The sequence below is a fragment of the Triticum aestivum genome, chromosome 2D (assembly GCF_018294505.1).
Source record: "Triticum aestivum cultivar Chinese Spring chromosome 2D, IWGSC CS RefSeq v2.1, whole genome shotgun sequence".
Taxonomy (NCBI): Eukaryota; Viridiplantae; Streptophyta; class Magnoliopsida; order Poales; family Poaceae; genus Triticum; species Triticum aestivum.
In genome coordinates this window covers 17,647,600-17,673,886 of record NC_057799.1, presented here as the reverse complement: position 1 = coordinate 17,673,886, position 26,287 = coordinate 17,647,600, and the positions used below count along the sequence as shown (strand labels likewise).

The window sequence follows — 26,287 nt, the reverse complement described above, 5'->3', positions numbered from 1 at the left end:
TATGGCAAAGGGTGTGTAGCTGCCACCATGCATGCGTAGCTACCACCATGCATAGGAAATCGCATCATTGGACCTTCAAATTTTAGTTCAATGTTTTATTATGAACGCAATGTTTAAAGGATGTTTTTGTGTTAATTATGAAATGTAATATGTTGATATGAATACACAAAGCTGGAGTATTTACTTCAAAAACTATTTTTGGGGATTAAGTTTTGGGCACCGATTATAAGCCACCCTCCCAATACCCAGAATGATTTTTGGATTTCAGTTTTGGGGATGGATTTTTGGGTATTATGTTTTGGCCATCGATTAGAGTTGCTATGCATAGGAAAAATCTTGTTATAACATAGAAACTGAAGCATAAAACCATGATTAATCACTACTCAACCATAAGCATGCAGTTAATTTGGTTCTTTCCTGCAGAACAGATTGTAGACATGAGTTTTATTGACTGCTGCCGTGTAACATCATGAAAGTTTCCTTACACACACCCAAAAAATATTACATCTTTTACATATATAAATAGATAACTTCTTTATTTTTCCAGTAAAGCATAGCTTCTTCCTTCTGCGAGGATGTAAATAACATGCATATGAACTTCGACATTACTCTTCCCTTCAGCAGCTTATTTTCATGTAGACATGAATAGTAATACTCCCTCCGATCCATATTACTTGTCTTAGATTTGTCTAGGTACAGATGTATCTTACACTAAAACGTGTCTAGATACATCCTTCGTGTCTAGACAAATCTAAGACAAATAATATGGATCTAAGGGAATAATAATTACTGCTGCTGACATAATACAATATGACATCAGAGTTCAGAATATCTACATTCGGCGAAAAGAACAGTCTTAGAGAATGGCACTAGTTCTTTGTAGTATCACCACCACTGCCACCTGATCCGTCCTCTCCTCCATGGCTACTATACTGGTCCCGTGGGATTGCATGGTGGTTGTCCACGGTTGTGCTGCTCCCTGCACCGAGGGTGGTTTTCGCGTTGACAGCCTCACCGGCAATGTCATTATAAGAATAAGGTGGTAAGATCTTTAAAGCAAGAGTAGTAATAACCTGGTCTAGCCTCTTTTTCTCTTTTCTTTAACTCTTTGAGATGTTTTAGTACAAAATATACCTCCTGACCTAGATCTAGTTGTAGACATCAGGTGCCCAAGATTCTGAATCATAGGAGCCTGTCGCACCACCATGGTGATCGCCCGCGGACGAACTGCCCATCGACACCTGCTACCAATGCCCATCGCGACTTCACTGCTGGGAGGCAGTGCTGGTGATTGGCAATAAAGAGATCAGGAGAGTTAAGGAGAGTCAAAGTATTTACCATCTATGGCATTCACAACTCACATCAATTTGTCTTTTCTTTTTGGATAACATATGTCAGGGGATATTCTTTGAGTGTTTTTTCTTACCAAAAACATACATCAATTAATCAAACGTAAAGCGCCTCCTAAAGGCGCCCGCTGTCGCTCTGGCGCACAAGAATTTTGCCACATGGGATAGCCCAATAGCTCGCCCCTTGCTCGCGCAGTTTGGGTGGCTCACTCGCTTTGTCGGCCCACTATTGCTGCAGCTCCTGTACTATCTCAGGCAAGAAATGGGCTACCCTTGTTTTAATTTTGAAAAGTTTGGTAAAATCAAAAAGTGTTCGTGGAATTTAAAAAATGTTCAAGAATTTTATTTTTTTCATAAATACAAAATATAGTCTCAAATTCGAAAAAAATAACTATTTTAAAGAAATCATGAAATTATAGATGTCCAAGAATTTGAAAAGTTTGTGAATTCAACAAATTTCTCTAAATTTAAATAAACATTCTAAATTTTATAAAAAACCTCGTGATTTTTAAATGAAAACGAAAAAGAGAAAATGGAAAAAAAACAAAGAGACAGAACAAGTAAAAATTAAAAAAAAATAGGGGAGAACAGTCATGCCTGTAGAACAGTCGTGCGGGAAAAAAACCGATGGAACTCAGTGTCTTTATGGGCATCCCGTTTTAACTTTCCAGACCTTTATTGGGTCGCCAGGCCTATGTCTCACCTGTAGAACAGTCGTGCCACCGGCGGTAGCTAGTTGGGCTGGCCCAATATGGTAACTGGGAAGTGATTTTGGGAAGCTTCCCTGACCGGGTTTTTCTTACCAGTTTTTAAAGCTATATGATTTTTTTTCTTTTTCTGTGTTTCCGGGTTTCACTGATTATATTTATTTTTTATTTACTTTCATTTTTTCTTTGCACGTACCTAATTTTCTCAATAAAATTTGTATTTTTTACACATCTAGAAAAAAATTGCTAGATGTTAAGATGGTTCAAATATATATGAACATTTTTTCAAATATGTCTTTTGAGCAGTTTTTGAATATGTATTATATATCTTTCAAATACACATTGAACACTTTTGGATGATTCAAAAAAATTATTAAACTGTGCGGACATTTTTCTAAAGTGTATACATCATTTTCAAAAATGTCACTCAATACATATCTATTTTTTTAGTACATGTTGTACATTTTCTGTATAGTTCAGGAACATTTGTTTTGTACACACGATGAGCGTTTTCAAATTCATGTTTGTCACACTTTTCGAATATATGTTAAACATTTTTCAAATACATGTTCAACTTTTTTTGAATAATATGAAACAGTTTTTCTAAACCACACGACCATTGTTTTACATTATATAAACCTTTTTTTAAATATTACTATAAATGTCTAACTCTTTTATCGCATGTTGTATTTTTTCATATACATCTGGAACCTTTTTGTTACAAATTGAACTTTTTTTTTGAATATATGATGAACATTTTTCAAATACATGTTTTAAATATATTTTTTCGAATATGTGTTGAACTTTCTGTCAAATACACATTACAAAAACAGGGCCTATCAGGTGTCATTGAACATTAGGGTACATAGAAACGAGCTTTGAAAGAGTTGGCATAGGAAAAACATATAACAGAAGGATGGGCTCAGCACCAAACAAATAAGGCCCAGCGAGCCAAAGTCCTAACACTTCCCTCACCCCACCACACACACAAACGAAAGAGATGATACACACAGGGGCGACGCACAAAAACAAAACACGAGTCCCCCACCCCCAGGCATCTACAATCTACATCCGCCGGGTAACAACAAAGCGAGCACCGAAAGAGCTGACACATAAAAAGGGACAATGTGTCATCTAAAAAATTATAAGAGAGAAGAGATACAACAGATACAACAATCTAGCTGCGACAAAGTCCAACAACCAAGTGGATAGAAAGATAGTCAATCGAGTAGCGTTGAACAACCAGACATGAAGGGAGCAACGAAAGAGCTCGAGGGTCCCCCACGCTCCCGCAGTCCACAGGTCATGATGGATGTAACATTCCGACCCAACCCACCAGTTTCTTGGTCATTGCGTATGCGATCTAGACTTGCCCCACATACCAACAATAGTCTTTTCTGCATATTTTGTCCTTACTCGTGCACACCTGAGATCAACTTTCTAGTTGGTTACCTATCCTCAAATTGCTCCAAGCGAAGCACGCTTTAGTTTGAGGTTCCATTCGGACGGGAACCAGGAAAAGAATGTGCACCTCGTTGATACGAGTATTCTATAATTCCTATTAAACCGTGATGTCACAATGGACCTCAAAATCGTCAAGAAAGTGAGACACGGGTTAACGAGATCGAACGGCGGCAAGGCTGAGAGGTATGCAAAAGGCATGTGAGGGGAGAGATCACACGTTCCAGTCAGGGACGGAGCCAGGAATTGGGCATGAGGGGGGCGAACAAGATAATTATTGTTCTAGAAGCACAATACAAAATATGGTACCGTGATTTCTCTTATATTTTGTGCATCCAATTCTTTTCTGTCCTGAAATTTCTAGTGAGCCACAATATGCTGATCATCTGTTTGGTGTAGCAGTTGGTTTGGGGTTAGAAATATCATATGCGGTAGGTTGCTCCTAAAGTTGAATTGCATGTTCAGTAATATTTGAGCCGCTTGAAAAAATGAATCTTTTTTTTTGTTTTTATTCTTCCTCCTCATCCGTCAACTATTGAGACATTAAACAATGAGTCAAATTAGATTTCTAAATCACACTCTTACTCCGCCTAATTAGTAAACATTGCTTCAATCGAAGTGTACTAATTCACAAAGATTTAAAAGTGTCGTACCTAGATTCCTTGAAGTTAACATGTTGATGTATGACGCCGGTGAAGCGGATATAATCTCTCTCGTGGATTTAATTACGGCTGGAGTGGAGTACTAGAATGCCCTCCGGGGCTCGTCCCCACGACGGCGGTATCAGCGAGAGGCGATGGGCGACGGCGCGGGACGTTCGCAGCCACCAGACCTAGAAGCCAGGAAGGTAATTACGGTGAGGATAAGAAATTTTCCTATACTTGTTTTAACGGCTGCACTTTTTTTTTGAGAAGAATCTAACGGCTGCACATGATCCTAATGCATCGGTTGGCGGGTTGTGCGTGCACCCCTGCGGCCGCGCAGCAGGACCATGATGGTGCAGATGACCAGAAGGATCCCACGATCATGTCGCCCGCGGTTGTCGGAATAGATGAAGCGGCCGGGGTAGATGACGCCGACACTGGCGCAGTCTGGTGCTGGACGAAGACCAAGGGGGTGGACGGGCGGCTGCGGCGGCTACGGGGGTAGCGGCGGCGGCGGCCGAAGAGGAGCGGCGGCTAGGTTAGGAGCGCGGTGGCGATACTCGAAGTAGGCGAAGAACCCTGACAGCGTGACGAAGACCGACACGGACGGTGGCGTTCCCGCGCCAAGGGAAACGGCGCGTCGCATACCACAGGAAGTCGACGCGCAGGGACGGCGAAGTAGACAGCGGGCCGCGGCGCTAGGGCCCGAAGGGGCGACACAGCAGCGGCAGGCGGGTCGGGGCGACGACGGGAAGACCTCGGGCGGCAGCGGGGACCGCAGGCTGCGACACTGCGGCCCGAAGGGGCGACGCAACGGCGGTTCGCGTGTCGGTGCAGCCGCGGGGACGACCTTAGAATGGCGGCGTGGACCGCGTGCCACGCTCGCTACAGCCGGATGGGGCGACGCAGTGGCGGCGCGAGGGTCGGTGCAGCCACGGGACGGCCTGGAGCGGACGGCCTCGGGGCGGCGGGAGACCGCGTGCCGCGACACTACGACCCGAAGGAGCGACACAGCGGTGACGCGGGTCGCTGATGCCGAGAAAAAGAACCACCGGGCGGCGGCTGCGGCCCGACGGGGCGACGCAGCGGCAGCCCGTTGCTCGATCGGTGGGGGGGCGGCTAAACTCGGGATCGATCTTCACGGGACCTGCGGAGGCACGCGTAACCGACGGGCCAGGTCGGTTGCGCGACGTAGATGAGGCGGATCGCGGCGGTGAGCAGGTGATTAATCCGATTGCGCGCAAGGTCGGGGACGCCGCTCGGTGGAGGCGCGGTGGCGGCGGAGTCCGAGATGAAGTTGGCGATGGCAGGCGGCAGGGCGGCTATGATTGGCCGCCGCATGGCGCGAGGCTGCCGGGTCGGGGTGATGCAGGAGTCCCGGTTGGAGCTGGGCGGTTACGGCCTGCGTAGATCGACGGGAGGGCCGCACGCGAATGGCGGCGGTGAAGGGCCGGCGCATGACACGAGGCCGCCGGATCGGGGCGACCGGTGGGCAGACGCGCGGACGACACGCGAGGCCGGCGGCTCGATGAAGAAGCCGGCCTATCGCGCCGGTGTTGGAGTAGAGGCGCACGGGGCCGACGGTGGCGGTGGGCGACGCAAACCGATCAAGATTAGATCGAAAGAACAAAAAGAAAAACGCCGATCAAAAACGACCGGCGAGAGAGCGAAAAAACCCGGAGCAAGTGCTCGGGAAAAAGAGTCTCTAGGGCAGCCGACCAACACGGCCGGCGGACGAACCCTAGGTACGGGCGGCGCGGCCCCCGGCGGCGGTCATGGAGGTCGACGGCCCCGGGTGCGGCGCGCGGGTGCGGAAGCGGCGGCGGCTAGGGTTTAGGATCGATTAGGCTGATACCATGTTAGAAGAGAGAGAGGGATTGATGAAATCGTTGTTATATTGCTTGAGCCTCGTGGGTATATATATATAAGTACATGATCTATTTGGACTACAAGATAAGTCAGAATATTCCTAGTTTATCCTATATTTCCTAATACAATGACGTTGCTCAACAGTTAGCTCTGATAGTGGATGCTGTCAGTTGCCGGCGGCAGTGCGAGCTTGATGAGCTGTTGTCAGTGAAGGAAGAAGAGGACGTGGCCGGCAAGAGCGTTGCCAGGGTGACTGCGGCACACGGGGACGCGATGGAAAGCATAGATTGCATGCAAGCCAGAACACAGCCGGCTGCTGGCTAGCTAGTGCTGCTTCTGACTACTACCAAAACGTCGTGTTGTTCGCAAGACCTGTCTGCCGGGATGGAGGTCGTGAGGCGCGAAGGTCAGCGGGTGGAGACGTGAGGATGTGAGGGACGCCATATACATGGCAATAGTATAAGAGCATCTCCAGCCGTTCGGCCCTCAGGGGCTGGAAAGAGCGCCGCCCTGAGGTGAACCGGCGATAATTTTAGCGTGAGGGTGATCGGGTCCCCGGCCGCCGCCCCTGTAAAACGTCGATGGAAGCGTTGAACCCTTTGCTCGGGCTGCGGTTTATATTTATATCACATGTGACGTGGCTTACAAGAAGAGGTCGATAGAGATCGATCGTTACAGGAGAGTAGGTTGGAGAAGTTAGAACAGAAGAAGAGATGGAAAGAAGATACAAGTTTAAACACCTTTCCTATCTCTATACAATATCTTCTAACACTCCCCCTCAATCTAAACCTCAAGAAACCTTCACAAGGTTAAGATTGTACTTGAACTCATCCAACCTTCTCATAGTGTGAGAGGTTTTGTGAAGCCATCAGCAAGTTGATCCCCAATAGGTATAAACCGAATATCATTTAGCTTTCGAGCTATCCTTTTCTCTGCAAAGTGGAAATCAACTTCAATATGTTTGGTGCGTGCATGAAAAACATGATTAGCCGAAAGATAGGTTGCGCCAATATTACCACACCATAATCTAGCAGCTTGTGGAGTCTTGATTCCAAGTTCATAGAGCAATGTCTGTATCCACATTACTTCTGCTGTAGCATTTGCCAAAGCTTTATATTCAGCCTTTGTACTTGATCTTGAGACAGTAGCCTGTTTTCTTGCACTGCATGATATGAGATTAGTTCCGAGAAACACAGCAAAACCACCTGTAGATCTTCTATCATCAGCACACCCTGCCCAGTCTGCATCAGAATAAGCAGGAACAAGTAGAGATGGAGACTTGGTAATCTGAAGTCCAAGTCCTTCAGAAAACTTAAAATACCTTAAAATCCTCTTGACTGCAGTCCAGTGAGTTTTTCTAGGTGCATGTAAATAGGGACATACCTTATTCACAGAGTAAGAAATATCAGGACGTGTAAGAGTCAGATATTGTAAAGCACCCACAACACTTCTGTAATTAGTTGCATCCTCTGGTCCAAGTGCTTCTCCACTCTCAGTTGTAAGCTTTTCAGAAGTTGAAATTGGTGTACTCACATGTTTGCAATTGTACAGTCCTACTCTTCTGAGTATATCAGTAGTGTACTTTTCCTGCATAAGAAGTATATCATCCTTGATCCGTTTGACCTCTATGCCAAGAAAGTAGTGAAGATCTCCCAAGTCTTTGAGAGCAAACTCCAACTTTAGATCTTTAAGCAAACAAGTGGTAGCATCTGCACTTGAGCTTGCAACAATTATATCATCAACATAAACAAGCACAAATAAAGTGATATTTGTCTTTATGATAAAAGAACAATGAAGTATCAGCTTTAGATGATGTAAATCCAAGTTGTTGCAACCATGCTCAACCTTGAGTACCAAGCTCTTGGGGCTTGTTTCAGACCATACAAAGCTTTATCCAACTTACAAATATAATGTGATGTGCTTTGATTCTCATATCCAGGTGGCTGCCACATGAACACTTCTTCCTCAAGAACACCATGAAGAAACGTGTTCTGAACATCTAGCTGCCGTAAACTCCGGCCTATGGAAATAGCAATAGACAATACAAGTCGAATAGTAGTTGCCTTAACAAGAGGACTAAATGTATCTTCATAATCAATACCAAATCTCTGCTTAAAACCTTTGGCAACTAATCTGGCCTTGTATCTGTTTGTACTTCCATCAGATTTTTCTTTTTATCTTATATACCCATTTGTAGTCTATAACATTGCTGCCTTGCCTTGAAGGTACTAAGTGCCAAGTTTTATTTTTCATGAGTGCATCATATTCATTATTCATAGCCTCCTTCCAATCTTCATGAGCTAGAGCATCATGCAAATTATTTGGTTCACCAACACTACTAAGAAAAGCACGTTTGACTCTGTCATATCGTACTGTACCATCAGTATACTCTTTATCTTTGACGATACTTGACTGTGACCTGGTGTGGCGACGAGGAGCCGGAGATAGAGCTGCTGATGTAGGCACAGAAGATCCTGAAGCAGTAGGCGCAGGGTTATCCACAGAAGATCCCGGCGCCGTATCCAAGAAAGATTCTGCACCTGCTGCTGACCCTGACGCCTCAGGTGTCCCCCTGTCGCCAGACGCACCCACCGCATCATCCCGCGAACAAGTGGCGTGCAGTGATACGCGCTCGCCCGCCCCTGGGCTAGCGGTCTCCACCCGGTGGGGGCTGTCGGCCACGCGCGCGCGTGCACCCACGCCTGGGCTGGCGGCCTCATCCAATCGGACATCGGGACAGGCGGGGTCCACCCGGTCGGCCACCCGCGCATGAGAAGACGCATGCAGGGGAGAGCAATCCTCCTGGGATCGCGCGCCGTCAGGGACAGATGCGCTGACGCGGGGATCGGTATGGGATCCAGCACCGCTGCCAGCCGAATCAGTGTGGGATCCCGTGCCTGTTTCGTCCAGATCTGCACACATAAAATGACGGCCAAAATCTGCAGAATCACAATTTTCATTGGAATTTTTCACATGATCACATTATTTAATTCACCCCCATGATCTGGAAAAAGAGCTATTTCAGCACGGAGAAGAGCTCCTGCATTTGGATGAAGCTTGGCAAACGGAAAGAGAGTTTCCTCAAAAACAACATCTCGAGAAATATAGATACCTCCAGTAGCAATTTCTAAGCACTTATAGCCTTTGTGAAGATTACTATAGCCAAGAAAAACACATTGAGTAGAACGAAACTCAAGTTTACGATGATTGTATGGACGAAGACTGGGGTAGCATGCGCACCCAATTTTTTTGAGAGAATTGTAATATGGTTTTTGATGATAGAGACGTTCCAAAGGAGTAGAATTGCCAATGACTTTGCTAGGCAAACGATTAATAAGATATGTGGCAGTGATGAAAGCTTTGTCCCAATATTTGAGAGGCATGGAAGCATGAGCAAGTAAAGAGAGACCAACTTCAACAATGTGGCGATGTTTTCTCTCGGCAGAGCCATTCTGTTGATGGGCATGAGGACAAGACATATGGTGTACCAATGCTACGAAAGAAGGAATTGAGCTTCTCATACTCCCCTCCCCAGTCACTTTGGACTGTCAAAATTTTCCAGTCAAAGTGTCTTTCGACAAGTTTTTGAAACTCTTGAAATATAGAAAAAACTTCAGATTTATACTTGAGTAAGTAAATCCAAGTAAACTTGCTATAATCATCAATGAAACTGACACAATATTTTTTTCGTCCAAAAGAATCTCGGGCATGTCCCCATACATCACTGAAAATAATCTCTAAAGGAACATGAGAAACACTACTTGACCTGGGATAGGGAAGTTGGACTCTTGGCACATTGACAAGCTTCACAAACTGAATCACTAATAGGGCTATGTGACAAAGAAAGATTGCCTTTATTGACTACTTGCTTAACTATGACTGAAGAGGGGTGTCCTAATCATTGATGCCACCTTGCCAAAGAGGGCTTGATGACGGAGTAGACCTGACGACGCTTGCGACTAAGTGCTCCGGAAGTGATGGGGTAGAGGCCTCCAATGCATCTACCGTGGTGTAGAAGTTCCCGCGTTGCCCGATCCTTTATAAAAAAGTAATGAGGGTGAGTTTCAAAGAAGACATTATTATCATGTAGGAGATATGCCCTAGAGGCAATAATAAATGATATTATTTATCTCCTTGTTCATAATTATGTTTATGTTCCATGCTATAACTGCTGTGGTTCCTGAGCCCGTATATCCATAAAGGCTCTGGGGAGAACCCATATGCACGTGTGGAATAATAAACGGTAAAATGTATTCCTAGTCGTGCCTCTAAGACTAGCTCAAGTGTTGCATGATGATTATGTTTTCCCAATCATGGGCATGTCTATGCCAAGCAACTTTGAGGGCACAAATGTCAGGAAGGACATTTGTGTTGAATCGACCCGAATTGATGTTATGCTATGAGATACATTCGTCACAAGTTAATGGTTTATAACACAGAGATAGTTAATGTTTGCATAATTCCTTAGACCATGAGAGTATCGAGTTTCTTCATGCTTGCTTCATGAACTTTGGGGTTTGTTAAACGTCATCCGTAACTGGATGGCTATTACGGCGGCTTACGGGTTCATGGGAAAGTATGTTAAGTAACTTGATAGCTCGAGATTGGGATTTGCTCCTCCGACGATGGAGAGATATACTCGGGCCCACTCGGTGTTACGGTGTCCATCATCGTCTGGCCAGACACTTTGTGATTTGATCACGGGGATGCCGGAACACGAAACGAGAAAAGAGAACAAAACCGGTAACGAGGTAACTTGCATAGTGGACAAAGTGTTGGCCCACGGGGATGCAATAAATCTCACCTCAGGTGTTTGTGATATATCGTGAAGCAACAGGAATAGCTCACCTCAACTGGAGGTTCACTCGAATATTCATTCGTGTGGGTATAGGGGTCAATATGGGTGTCCACGGCTCCGATGTTGATCATTGATCGGAAGGGGTTCCAGGTCATGTCTATACTTCACCGAACCTATAGGGTCACACGCTTAAGGGTCATCTATCTGCTGAATACTAGACAGGGAGTCTGAGAGAAAATCACCGAAAAAGTTTCGGACACCGAAAAGTTTCGGACAGCGGAATCGTACCGCAGAGAGAGGTCACCGGATGAGTTTCGGTGAAACCGAAAAAGTTGTTTCGGGGTATGCCATTAAGTCAAAATGGTTTCGGCACATGCCTGATAATTCTTGGAGGGTGCCAGAATCATTCTGGAAACTTTTTGGAATTTTCAGAAATAAAAACCGAAAATGTTTCGGAGCTGCCGGTACCGCTTTGGCTGTTTTTCGCAGATGAAATTCACTAATCTGAAATTGTTTCAGAACGAATCCAAAATCATTTTAGTGGGTACTGGAATTATTCTAAGACCCACAGAAATATTTTCGGATTTAGTGGACGCGAAAAATTGTCTTCATGAATAGTGAAAACGCATTCTTGTTTGCTTTTCGCAGATGAAAATCACTAAACCGAAATTGTTTCGGAACGCGTTGAAAATTATTTTAGTGGGTACTGGAAATGTTCTGAGCCCACATAAATATTTTCAATTCGAACGGACGCTGAAAAATGTCGTCATGAATAGTGAAAGTGCTTTTTGCTTGGCTTCTTGGAGAAGCCACCTTGAGGGCCTTTTTGGTATTTCCCCCCTTGGCTTCTTGGAGAAGCCACCCTTGGGCTTGGCCTATAAATAGGGGTGGAGGGGGCTGCCTAAAGGATCATCCCTTCTCACATACATGCCATTGCAATGATCTGGCTTCTTCTCTCCCTCCCACGAAAAGAGTTTCGTAGAGCCGTAAGGCTGTCTGGGTTCCGGCAGGAACTAGTTCTGGACGGCGAAGCCCTGCCGGATAGATGACACCGTATGTGTGCAACTCTGTAGAGAGATCGTAGTTTCGGTCTTAGTTCGTGAGTGCCTCCGAAGGGCTGTCCGTGTGACCGTCCGAGTTTCGAAGGTCCTCCCGAAGGGCTGTCCGAGTGACCGTTCGAGTTTCGAAGGTCCTCCCGAAGGGCTGTCCGCGACACCGTCCGGGGGACTGTTCGACCGCCTCCCGGAGGGCTGTCCGTATGGCGGATGAGGGTATTCATCCTCGCGGTTGGGAGGTTGTAAATCCTAGCTGCGGGGATCTGCACCGCCGATCGTCATCGACTCTACTTCCCGCTGCGCTACGAGTCGGTAACGAAAAAGATCAAACCTTGTATGCAGTCTCCATAGTGGTCCTGGGCTGGTGCGTAGGTCAGAAATTTTTTGTTTTCTGCTACGTTACCCTACAGTGGCATCAAGAGCCGTGCTATGCGTAGATGCAGGTTTCGATCTAGAATACATGGAGATGTATGGGTATTGCATAATATAATTAGGTAGTAGATGAGATCTATTGCTGGAAATTATTTATGCGGGTGACAGATGAAATCTGTTACCCGAGGTTCTTGTTGCTTCCCTAGAATTTGCGTTTGCTCAATCTCGAGACAGCATGGTGGAATTTGACAAAGTTCTGGCAATCCGTGATCCTGATTGATCATGGAAGTGCTATCAGTTCTTTGGGTTCTGCCGTAGTCAAAAGAAAGATGAAATTCGCAGATGAAAGGGCATTGCAGATATTATCTGCACGGGGGTCATGCGTATGACGAAGTTTAGTATGGGGCTCGAGATTTAATTATCTCGTGTTTCATACACCCCGAGATGTTAATCTAGCAACTTGAATAATCATACTTGATGATAAAACGTTGGTAGCTGCGGTTTAAGTCAAAACCTTAGAAGCCACGTAAAATAAAATTTTGCATAAACCTATTAGAGGCGTCTAACTTGGTTTTGCAGGATGTGCATGTGATGTGGTATAGCAGTGCTCATACTAATTCGATTATGTATGAGATGACTATATGATGTAATTTGATTAACATGACCTGCGTGTCATGATTCGGCATGATGGCTGGAGCCATATGATTGCATTTTAATGACCTGCGTGTCAACCTTGTTGTAATGCATTATTTTGTTAGCTATAGAGATAGCAATATTATCTGGTGCATCGACAAGGTGGTGGCAATCTTCGTGAAGGTGACCACCGACGCGAATGCCGAAGACGAAGAAATGAAATACTTCTCCGTCAGAAAGGGCTATACCATATCATGCTATTATGAATTGCCTGAGATGTTTATCCCTTATGATGCACCCTTCTTGATTGCGCGGTAGTCGCTTTTATTAGGGTGATCTCTCACTTAAAATATCAAGTAGTTAGTGTTCTCCCAAGTGTAGCACCGTCACGGCACCTATCTTTTCGGGGTGCGCCATGGATGCATGGGTACGAACGATTAGAGAAGTGTGAGGCGGGTGAGGTCAGACCTCGCAGCAAGATCACTTGGTTGTCTTGACGTTCATGGCAGGATCGTCCTGAGCTCGGAACACACGCATCGAAAGATGAGCAAGAGTCACATAGAGATGTGATCGGCAAGTTGGCCTACCGATTAAAATTCCCGTTATGAGATGATGATTCTATGGCGATGAATTGAAGTCTGGATCTTGTATCACTCAAAATTAATTGTGAGAGATATTGATTTGAGTGGGAGCGCACTGTTGAATTAACATGTTTAATTCTCAGTGCAATTAATTATGAACACTGTCTAAGTGTTTCTTGCAAAATAGTTGTAGAATAATGGCTCGCGTTTCCACCTTCCCTATTAAAATTGAATAACTGTTAAATATCTGGTTAAAACTTTACGATTGGTAACGTAATATGAGGATTGTCCTCAAAAGTGCCGAGAAGGACTTTGTCCTATCGCATGCTTTCCGTATCCTCCCGCTAAAGCTATGGATCATGTGACTCTCGTCCTTCGATCCAAAAGCTATAATTCCGTTTCAGTCAAGTGCAATATGTTTGCTTCCATGAAACCCAAACTTCGAAAGTTGGGATAGTTATATGATATTCATGGAACTGAAAATTATTTTCAGATACAAACAAAGCAATGTTTGTTTGCAAGTATTAGTAAAAGTGTTTACTATGCATTTGACTGTTGGGAAAGGGATCCAGAAGAACGCCTGTCATATAATGAAAGGTGAATAAAACAACAACTTAAAGAGAAAGGAAGTGTCCAAAGGGTGTTAGTATGACTTACACGCCTAGGAAGTCCGGGGCTAACGCCACTCTTAAGTTGGGTGCTTCTTTTGCGAGTAGGAGAAATACTAAAAGTTAAACTGTTAGAAGTAAAAAGGCAGAAAGAAAGATGACTGGAATATCCAGCTCATGTATGAATGTCATACAAGTTTTTGTTGTATAGTAGGCTGGTCAAAGATATAGTTCTTGGGAATTATGGTTAAACATGTTAATCACTAATTCTTGGGTACTGTGAGTTAATCACAAAGATACCCGCTCGATTGCATTCAATTGCGAATCACTGTAAGAGCTACTGTGGCCTAAAAAGACTAGCCAGAAATGAGGTTAAGGTATACACAGGGAACATAGTAAATGTTACTATACCTTCCATCGGTGTATTGCCATTTGTATTTATTTTCATAATTCATTTAGAGTTTTACAAACTCTAGCCCATTGCATAAGGTATCTTGCAAGAAGGTTGTTCATAAGAGAACCTTTTATGTTCGATGTTATGAATAACACAAGGGCCATACTTTCATTATGAATGAGATGTATGTTGTGAATATTGATAATAATACAATACCTCTGGGTTTACTTTCATAATTCATTTTAGAGTTTCATACACTCTAGCCCATTGCACAATGTTTGTTGCAAAAGAGTTGTTCATAAAAACAACAATTGTTGTTAAGTATTATGAATAACATGAAGGGCCATGCTTCCATCCAAGATGGGATGTATGTTATGAATATTGAGGGTAATATGATACATCCATAACACTGACGCTAAATGTCGCAAGACTAAAAGAATACCACACAAGTGTGGCACTACATTTGGTCACATTGGAGAAACCCGCATGGAAAATTCCATTATGATGGATTTTGAAGTCTTTTTGATTTTGAATCATCTGACACTTGCAACTTTCCTCCGAAAAGTGAAGTGACTAAAATACCGTTCACAGGCAATAAGGAACGAACAACAAACTTATTAGTGATCATACATTTGATGTGTGTAGTCCGATAAGTGTTGTTAGTGGTGGATTTATTTATCTTCAGAAATGACTCAAGTAGATATATGGATATTTACTTGATGAGACGTAAGTCTGGATCTTTTGAAATCATTCGAAAGGTTTTCAAAAATGAAGTAGAAGTTATTGTAACAAGAAAATTATGTTTCTGCAATTTGATTGCACAAAGGAATATTTGAGTTACATGTTTAGCGAATGTCTGATGAGTTGTGAAAGGGGTTTTCATAACTTGCACCTCCCGGAACACCACTGCAAGTGAAAAGTCCGTCGAGATGTAATCTAACCATTTATGACATGGTAAGGTCAAAGATGACATAAATAAATTTGCCATTATCCTTTTTAAAGTGATGCTTTAGAGACTGCGGATTTTACACTGAAAAGAGCTACATCGGGTCTGTTGAAATGAAGCCATGGTATGGTACGCCCAACCATGTTATATCTTTTCTTAACATTTGGAATATGGGGCTTGTGTAAAAGGTTACAAACATATTCCAAATCAGACAAGTGCTACTTTGTAGGTTATACCAAAATGTTGGGTATTCCTCCCTCACTATACCGAGGCAAATAGTTTTGCCGCGAAACGGTGTGCTTTTAAAGAGAATGGTTCTTTCAAAAAGGTGAGTGGGAGAATAGTGCAACTCGACGAGATAAACAGTATCTAAGTCATCAGATCAAAGGAAAGAGACCTTGGAAGTAATTCCAGAGTTTCCTACTGCGACTGATACGGAAGTCTCTACAATAAAATGTATGAACTTCGGTCGAACTTGCAGCTGAACCACGTAGGCAAGGCTCGTGCAAACCTCTCAGGTGCGCAAACGAGATATTGTTGTTAGACAACATTATACCTACGATACACAAGGAAGCGTTGATGGGCCCTGACTCCGGAATTGGCTAAATGCCAATACAACCCAAGTTAGTTTCCATATAAGTGATTCAAGATTAAAACCTTGATACACCTTTCGGAAGACTTAGAGTCTAACGAATATATGGAACTTAAAACTGATATGGATAAAAATGTTTTATCCATAAAGCTCGACTTGTTGAAATAACAAGTTCAAGAGTTGACTACGATGAGGTTGTTTTCATCGTAGCGATGCTTAAAGTCGGTTCGGGTTGAACTAGCAATTAATACATATTTCAATCATGAGATATGAAACATGGATGATAAAAGGATTTCCATCTGATGGAAATGAAAGCTAGGACTTGTATATGATACAGTCCAAAGTAATTTGTCGATCCAAAGGATGCTAGTAGGTATGCAAACTTCAGAGTTCCAGCAATGGACAGAAGAGAGCAAAATGGAGTTGGAATCTTCGTGTTTTGATGAAATGGTCAAAGGGGTTTTGACTTCATCAATGGGTAACGAAGATGCTTGTAATTCAAGAAAGTAAGTGGGAGCGTAATAATATTTCTAAAAACCTTATGTGCTTGGCACATTGGTAATTGGAAATAAATTTCTTGACACGAATTAGGACTTCATTTGAAAATAGTTTTTCGATGAAGTGCTTAGGCTAAATAGCCTCAATATTAGGCATGATGATCTATGGAGATAGATTTACCTAATGGGGCTAAGCAATGAATACATATTGACAAGATGCTAAAACCTTTTAGCATTTAAAACGCCAAGGAGTGATTCTTGCCAAAGTCACATGGAAGGAGTTTTTGCAAGACTCGGTGTCCCAAAACACTGATGAGTAAAATACATGATGCAGATTCCACACACTTTTGTGTTTGGATTAATCATGTATTCCATGGTATGTAAAACAACCAGATATGTCCGATACTCCCAAGGTGTTGCGAGTATGGATACTAAAGTGATCAAAGTACTGATCGTGGGACAACAGTGAAAGATGTCATTAAGTACTAGAGTAAGTACTGATGATATGTTTTCTTGCAAGCGGAGATCATGAAGAGTTCGTTGTAAAATGTTACATCGATAGTCTTCATCTTTTCACCGTGCGATTTTCGATTTAAGTTAAGGGTTTTGTGTAACACACAATGTGGTGGCACAGTTAGTTGGAATTTGTTCAAACTAGTTACTGTGGCGAATTCTATAACAAGGGCTAAGTATGTTGACGCTTTAGAAGCGACAAAGAAGATGTTGAATCATATAGTTCATTCATGAACTTAGTATAGTTCCAAGATGGCTTTTGACAATGGGACACTACTGCAGGTAGTTGCTCCATAACTCAGTCTGAGGAATCCAGGTTTGACCTGTGATTCACATACATACAAAGCCAAGTCCACACAAAATATGAATTTTGTGAAAACGTGAAAACGCGAGGACATGCAAAGATACACACGGAACTGAAGTCGTCAGATCCGTTGGACATCAGGCTATACCACAAGCGAAGCATATTTACACCAGTGTGCCACAGGTGTAAAGTGCATTAGCATTAACTAGATTATTGACTCTAGTGCAAGTGGGAGTCTGTAGGAGATATGCCCTAGAGGCAATAATAAATGATATTATTTATCTCCTTGTTCATAATTATGTTTATGTTCCATGCTATAACTGCTGTGGTTCCTGAGCCCGTATATCCATAAAGGCTCTGGGGAGAACCCATATGCACGTGTGGAATAATAAACGGTAAAATGTATTCCTAGTCGTGCCTCTAAGACTAGCTCAAGTGTTGCATGATGATTATGTTTTCCCAATCATGGGCATGTCTATGCCAAGCAACTTTGAGGGCACAATGTCAGGAAGGACATTTGTGTTGAATCGACCCGAATTGATGTTATGCTATGAGATACATTCGTCACAAGTTAATGGTTTATAACACAGAGATAGTTAATGTTTGCATAATTCCTTAGACCATGAGAGTATCGAGTTTCTTCATGCTTGCTTCATGAACTTTGGGGTTTGTTAAACGTCATCCGTAACTGGATGGCTATTACGGCGGCTTACGGGTTCATGGGAAAGTATGTTAAGTAACTTGATAGCTCGAGATTGGGATTTGCTCCTCCGACGATGGAGAGATATACTCGGGCCCACTCGGTGTTACGGTGTCCATCATCGTCTGGCCAGACACTTTGTGATTTGATCACGGGGATGCCGGAACACGAAACGAGAAAAGAGAACAAAACCGGTAACGAGGTAACTTGCATAGTGGACAAAGTGTTGGCCCACGGGGATGCAATAAATCTCACCTCAGGTGTTTGTGATATATCGTGAAGCAACAGGAATAGCTCACCTCAACTGGAGGTTCACTCGAATATTCATTCGTGTGGGTATAGGGGTCAATATGGGTGTCCACGGCTCCGATGTTGATCATTGATCGGAAGGGGTTCCAGGTCATGTCTATACTTCACCGAACCTATAGGGTCACACGCTTAAGGGTCATCTATCTGCTGAATACTAGACAGGGAGTCTGAGAGAAAATCACCGAAAAAGTTTCGGACACCGAAAAGTTTCGGACAGCGGAATCGTACCGCAGAGAGAGGTCACCGGATGAGTTTCGGTGAAACCGAAAAAGTTGTTTCGGGGTATGCCATTAAGTCAAAATGGTTTCGGCACATGCCTGATAATTCTTGGAGGGTGCCAGAATCATTCTGGAAACTTTTTGGAATTTTCAGAAATAAAAACCGAAAATGTTTCGGAGCTGCCGGTACCGCTTTGGCTGTTTTTCGCAGATGAAATTCACTAATCTGAAATTGTTTCAGAACGAATCCAAAATCATTTTAGTGGGTACTGGAATTATTCTAAGACCCACAGAAATATTTTCGGATTTAGTGGACGCGAAAAATTGTCTTCATGAATAGTGAAAACGCATTCTTGTTTGCTTTTCGCAGATGAAAATCACTAAACCGAAATTGTTTCGGAACGCGTTGAAAATTATTTTAGTGGGTACTGGAAATGTTCTGAGCCCACATAAATATTTTCAATTCGAACGGACGCTGAAAAATGTCGTCATGAATAGTGAAAGTGCTTTTTGCTTGGCTTCTTGGAGAAGCCACCTTGAGGGCCTTTTTGGTATTTCCCCCCTTGGCTTCTTGGAGAAGCCACCCTTGGGCTTGGCCTATAAATAGGGGTGGAGGGGGCTGCCTAAAGGATCATCCCTTCTCACATACATGCCATTGCAATGATCTGGCTTCTTCTCTCCCTCCCACGAAAAGAGTTTCGTAGAGCCGTAAGGCTGTCTGGGTTCCGGCAGGAACTAGTTCTGGACGGCGAAGCCCTGCCGGATAGATGACACCGTATGTGTGCAACTCTGTAGAGAGATCGTAGTTTCGGTCTTAGTTCGTGAGTGCCTCCCGAAGGGCTGTCCGTGTGACCGTCCGAGTTTCGAAGGTCCTCCCGAAGGGCTGTCCGAGTGACCGTTCGAGTTTCGAAGGTCCTCCCGAAGGGCTGTCCGCGACACCGTCCGGGGGACTGTTCGACCGCCTCCCGGAGGGCTGTCCGTATGGCGGATGAGGGTATTCATCCTCGCGGTTGGGAGGTTGTAAATCCTAGCTGCGGGGATCTGCACCGCCGATCGTCATCGACTCTACTTCCCGCTGCGCTACGAGTCGGTAACGAAAAAGATCAAACCTTGTATGCAGTCTCCATAGTGGTCCTGGGCTGGTGCGTAGGTCAGAAATTTTTTGTTTTCTGCTACGTTACCCTACATATCAGTGGCTAAACGAGATATAGAGGCAAGGTTTTTGTCGGCTTGAGGAACATGAAGTACATCTTTTAGGACTAGATCATGTTTAAGCATAGGTGAATTAATAAAATCTTGACCAATGTGTCCAATATCCATACCTCCACCGCTTGTCGTGTGAATCTGATCATTGCTGTGATATTTTTCACGGAGAGCAAGCTGCTCTAGCTCACTTGTGACATGACCCGTGGCACCGGAATCGACATACTACATGCCATCTCCTCCTTGCTCCCGCATGGCTGCAACAACATGGCGAGCATCGGGAACGTAGTCCTCATCGAAACCGTGCCAGCAGTCCATAACCTCATGGCCGGCCTTCTTGCAGAGTTGGCAGCGAGGGAGACCACATGAGGAGGAGGAGGGGCGGCAGATAGTGTTGTTGTTGAAGCCACCAACCCCTGATCTGTTGCTGGAGTTGTTCTAGCTCCCACCTCCTGCATTGCTGTAGTTGTTGTTGTAGCCGCTGTCACCCTGGGAGTTGCCGCGCCCACGCCCACCGCCGTGTTGCACGTGGTGAACGCACCCACGGCCGCATCCACGCGAGACGGCGTTGGCGGAGGATTGGCGAAAGCTGGCGCCATGAAGAAGGCTGAGGCGGGCGTCGAAGCTCAGAAGCTGGCTATATAGCTCCTGGACAGTGATCGGCTCCACCCGAGCGGCAAGGGCCGAGACTACTGGATTATAGTCCATGTCTAGCCTGGACAAGATCTTGGACACGATCTCCGGATCGGAGAGTGCGGCAGCGGTGCAGGCAACTTCATCGGTGAGGCTCTTAATCTTTCCATGGTATTCGGCCATAGTCATGTGACCTTTCCAAGGTACGTAAGCTCGATGCGGGTATTGATAGCTTGGGCTTGAATCTGGGCGGCGAACATGTCGTGGATGGCGCGCTAGACTTCAGCCGGCGTCTGGAGCGTGGCGACTTGTGCAAGGATGTCGCGGGAGAGGGAGCCCATCAAGTAGCCTTGGAGCTGTTGCTGTTGTGCAAACCAGAGGGATCTCGCAAAGTTTAGTACCTGTTCTTCTTTGCCGTCCTTGGTGATGATGAGGGTGGCCAGTGGTGCCGGACTCTTCGCGTCGAGATGGTGCTCCATCTGGGCGCCCTTGATCTGGGGTAGGACGCTGGCCTTCCATAGCAGGAAGTTGCCCCTCGTCAGCTTCTCTTGCGGCGGCTATCCGATGACGGAGTTGGTGGAGGTGGAGGTGGATGATGATGCAAAAGTGGAGGAGGAGGTGGTGAGTGCACGCATGGTGCTGGGCGTCATGGCGGTGGCGGTGGTGGGCATGGCTGCGGTCGCCTGGGTAGCTAGATGCGATCTCTATCCAATCTATCGAGGAAGATGCTCGTTACCATGTAAAACATCGATGGAAGCGCGGTTTGTATTTATATCACATGTGCCGTGGCTTACAACAAGAGATCGATAGAGATCGATCGTTACAGGAGAGTAGGTTGGAGAAGTTAGAATAGAAGAAGAGATAGAAAGAAGATACAAGTTTAAACACCTTTCCTATCTCAATACAATATCTTCTAACAGCCCCCCAGGTTGCCCCAGGCGACGTTTTCTAAAGGATTTTAAAACATACTCGGCCAAAATTCAGGAAAAGAGGACACAGATTCAGCGATATTTAGGCGTTCCATCGTCTTTTTACATATTGAAAACATAATCTAAAAGAAAAAAAGAAAAAAACTACTGCTGCCGAGCCGCCGCCGCCCGTGCACTCCTACACGCCGAAGAGCTTGCTGAAGGTGTCGTAGTCGCCGTTGTCGCCGCCGTCGTCGTCCTCCTCCTCCTTCTTCACACCATGGCCGTCCCGGGGTCGCCCTGGCGGACTGGTTTGGCTGGCGGCGGCGCCTCGTCGTTGCTATCCTCGAGGACGATGACGCCTCCCTCATCGTGCCCACAGCACCGAGAGGCGATCTCCTCTAGGGCGCGGAGCTGGCGCTCCATCTCCAGCCGGGCCCAGTCCTCACGCACCTACTTGATGGCGGCCTCTTCGTCGGCGGCCATGTCATCGTGCTCGCCCTTCACGGCGGCGAGGCCCGGCTCCGTCTTCAGCTTGACGAGGCGGGAGGTAGGTGTAGAGGAGGCACGGCCGCCCTCGTTGATGACGAGGGCGGCGCCGCGGGTGCGCCTTCCGAGTGGCGTCTCCATGGGCTCACCTTGACGCTGACGAGCGCCGGCGACCCGGAGAAGCGAGAGGAGGAACGGGAGGAGGAGGAGGACCTGCCCACCATGTGCCTCGGCAGACATGGGCCACCACTCCGGCGGGGGCCCGGGGCCCCCGAGTACTCGACCGGCGGATCGTTGCCGCCCTCGAGGTACTCGAGGACGGCGTGGAGCGTGCGGTCGGGGGAACCCCACCACAGGCGGCGGCCGTCGCTGTTGTTACGCCCCCTTATCACCGGCGCGTTGTTGGTGGAGGCGAGTTGCTCCTCGTGGCGGTGTTGGAAGTACGTAGCCCAGTGCGCGTGGTTGTTGGCGGCGTACTCCGGGAGGTCCCGCTCCTCCTCCGGCAGAGAGGCCCGAACACGCTCGATCTCGGCGTGGAAGGGGCCGGCCTGGATCGGCTGCGGGGGGACGGGGACGCCTCCGGCGCTGAGCCTCCACGCCCTGGCACGCGCATGTCAGGCGGCGCCGGGTAGTTCGCCTCGTGGAGGAGTTGGGCTTCCCACTCGTGCAGGTGGTGGTGGCCGAAGCCGTTGGCTGCTGCTCCATCTTCGGGGAACCGCTCTCCCATTGGTGTGGGGGGGGCGGGGGGGGGGAGTACACGCGGTGGCTTTAGACGGGGTGAGGGAGAGAAGATGGGGGGCGTCGGCGGCGAGAGAGAGGCTGCGGGCGAGTGTGTCCACCGGCGAGGGAGGGGCGGCCTTTATAGCGACCGGGGGGCGGCAAGCGTGTGTATGTGTGGTGGAAGGGGAACGACGCCGCACTGCGCCGCCCGTGAGGAATCAATGGAAGGCTGACCGGCGGCAGCCTTGGCATTGATTCCCGACGGGAAACCGATGCGATGAGGAAGACGAGACGGGGTTGGTCGCTGACTCGGCGGCCCCACCAGGCTTTCGCGCCAAAAACGCTTCCCCCGGCGCCCCCGGGTGCCCGCCAGCTTGCCTGGTTCGCCCCGGAGCCGCTGGCGCCAAATTCGGGCCTAACCGGCAAAAAATGGGCTTCTAGGGGTGCGACCGGGCCATTTTTTTTAGCGCCGGCGATAAAAAAGGGCCTTGAGGGGGCCTGTTGGGGGGGGGGGAGGGGTGGCAAGTGGAGATGCTCTAAGTTGTGAAGGCAAGAGAGGAACCGTGCAGATGTGGTACCCACAACCATGCCATGTCACTAAAACCATCCTCAAAAACCACTCTAAGCAGGGTTAGGGGGTGATTCACAAGGTTTAGGGAAGCTTGGGGGGGGGGGGGTGTTAAGTACCTGGTTTCCAACCTTGGGGGGAAAACTAGCCGGTTTGTGAAATCCCGGGGGGTGATGTGGACTTCTTTCGATTTTAGTCTTGACATATAATGGTTTACCGATGCAACTTACTTACCTCACAAACATTGTTTTACCTGATCTGTAATTTGAGTACGAAGCTTCTACAGGTTCTCGTGTCCTTCACTATCAGACAGTGAACTATCAGTTCTCTTATTCTATCTCAGTAATCTCTACATGGTTCTATTTGTTTCCTCTCTACTCTAGTTATGTTTCCTGCTGTCTGAATGTAATACTTGCGGTGTTCTAATGTTAACCAAAGGTAGTTGAGTATTTCTGTTGCTTATGGAGTTATACACATTTGACGTTTAGTAGCTGGCATTTCTCAATCGTGGTCCAATAAATGTTCAGACATGGGGCGTAATGTATTATGGATTCTGCAGTGTGACACGTGCAATGGCCTTTTCCAACTGTTTTTGCTTACTTATGGGTTTCAGGCTTTCAGCATTGTTTTTCCAATTTGCATATATGCATGGTCTGTTTTTGTTCGTTGATTAGATGCTTTGAAGCATGTGGCAACACTGTTAGGACAAAAATTTATTTATGTAAACTCACTCTGTCTATCGCCGACTCTTGCAAGAACAGGGAAACCTCGGAGAAACTAGTTGACCACTGATTTTGCTTGTTTCAGTCTACGACAGCCAAGATCTTTTTTTTTTCGTTGGTATATTTCCATGTACAGCCTGAATCTTAAGCTTTGACATGCACAAGGCTTGCTGCATTTTACAAATTTGACGGAAGATTTGTGTTCACCCTGAAATAAGCACCGACTTTCTTCTGGAGATCAAGATCAACATGAGTTCAGACTTGAGAGCCATAGTAGAGTTCCAAAGGTGTGTTCTTTCTTTTGAAATGGAATAAGAATAAACCTAAGCATCTCTGCCCGAGGGATGCTTCGTTAGAAGCATAAGCATCTCTAGATGAGCGCCGAAGTGCGGTGGGAGTGCATACGCAGCACACTTTACTGTATCTTAGCTTCGGAAATATTTTACTCAAGTATCATACACAGATGAGTGTCCGTTAGTTCAACCAGTACATCAGTAGCATATAGGATAGGTACATTACTGAGAACTTGATTGTGTGTAGCATATAAGGTGCCATGGACGGATTACGCAGAAACATTGACAACATGGAACATATCTCATGCCAAATGACTCCGTACGTGGAAGTAAAAGCAATATAAACTGGGGGTATTCATTCCGTCTCATAATCCCTTAGTTTGCCTTAGTTTCCTCCAACATCTTGAGCTGCTTCTTGAGTATTCTGGGACATCCCTTGGCAATTAGGGTAGGTTCCAAGTGGGCACTGGTGATCATTGCTCGGAGGCCGGTTCCTTCCAGCAGTGCCAGACATCAGACTGCGCATTTCCTTCTGTGGCACCACTGTATCGTGAGATTCATGGTTCGCCACATTTCTTGGCATGCAGGTGCATAGGTTGATAAAAATCAGCCCAACAACCATGATCACACTTATCTTCATTAGTGTACTTATGGAAATAAGAAAACAAGAAATTTAATTAGGATAACTGCAGGAAGACGAAGCTCTTCGAAATGCAAGAAGTAGTACTTACATAATTCTGCTCAAATTGGTTGAACTGAATGGTTTGTACAGCTCTCTCTAGTAGAGAATAAACTTAGTGTGATGTGATAAGCTACTTATAGGGGGCAAGAATGGATGTTTGCCTCTTTTTTGTTCACATCTCACACTCTACCATGGAAAATGGATCCTCCACTAACTGGAGATCTGGAGATTGTGTAGAGAAATGATGGCAGGGTGAAAACTACTCCCCCCCCCCCCCCCCCCTAAACGTCTACCTTCTTTTACTGTATGGCACAATCAAGAAATTTACTTTTCAAGATCCATATAGCGGCTTGAGCTATCATCTCCAGTGGTAAAAAGCAGATTGCTTTTTGAATAATGACACCATGGATGTAATTTTCAGCTGTCTTGTCTTAAAAAAGATGGTGGATTAGGTTTCTCCATTATTGTTTAACCTATGGTCATTTGAGCTTTGTCTTATCTAAAGTAATTCAGTTAACTTTTTTCAGTTATCTGCATAAAAATATAGGTACTTACACGAAGTGGTAATTAGCAGGTTTGATAATATTTGGAAATAAATAGTCTACGTGCAAGAGTGCCACAATTCCCTTAATATGTCATCTTAATAAACAGATATTCAGTACATAGTTTTCCCTAGTGATTCACAAACTAGAACCAAGATTACCATTTGCATATCTTGTTTCCTTACAAACAAGGACATAATGTTACTGGGTAAGGAGAATGAATGTTGTCATTACAATTAAAATCAAATTTAACTCCATGGATGAGAACGACTAACCATATATAATTCCAAAAAGATTAGCAAGCTCATAGCCAACATTTTTTTGTTTTTTCAAGAACATGGCCAATGTATTTTGGTTCCTCCATGCGACAACATGCAAATTTTACTTCAGGGAGCACTGAAATAGAATGATTAAAATTACCGTCAACATGCAAGGAGGGCAATATGATGAAACAAATAGTGTGGTGGTGCTGAAGAGATCAAGGAACATGACAATGTTGTGCCCTGGAGATTAATCTCAGAGAGTATGACATGAAACATAAAGTCTTTCTTGGACCAAGGCTGATATGTAGTTTCAAAGTCACCCCTAAATAAGTACACCTCGAATTGCATTTTACATTATATTTAATGGTGAAATAAGTTACTCTTATTTTGGAGCAATAAGACAGCTGAAAAGTAGACTCATTACACCTTTCATTCCCTGGTGTGATAATGCTGAGCAAGATAGTAAATGTCCATTCACATTGTTTAGAGACACATGATAAAGTCTAACAATTAATGCAAATTGACCTATCATATTCCAGGTACATCAAATTCACCCACTTTCAGTTGTCTAGTATCTTTTATTGGTGGAGAATCAAGTTTTTACACGAGAAGATTTACCTTGAATAGTTCAAACCGAACATCACCACGTTTATCTCCTATAAGTAGTGCATCACCATATCACATTTTTGTCTACCAGGAGAAGGTGAATGACTA

The 26,287-nt window shown here is 45.3% G+C and overlaps 1 long non-coding RNA gene across 1 annotated transcript; it reads right to left on the bottom strand.

Annotated features, from left to right (window-relative positions):
• Window positions 1–24,267: 24,267 nt before the first annotated feature.
• On the bottom strand, window positions 24,268–24,860 carry LOC123048340 (uncharacterized). The gene is made up of 2 exons (XR_006423271.1): window positions 24,818–24,860; window positions 24,268–24,733 (listed from the first exon to the last, which is right to left on the bottom strand). It is a non-coding gene; the product is annotated as an uncharacterized lncRNA (long non-coding RNA).
• Between the last annotated feature and the right edge of the window lie 1,427 nt (window positions 24,861–26,287).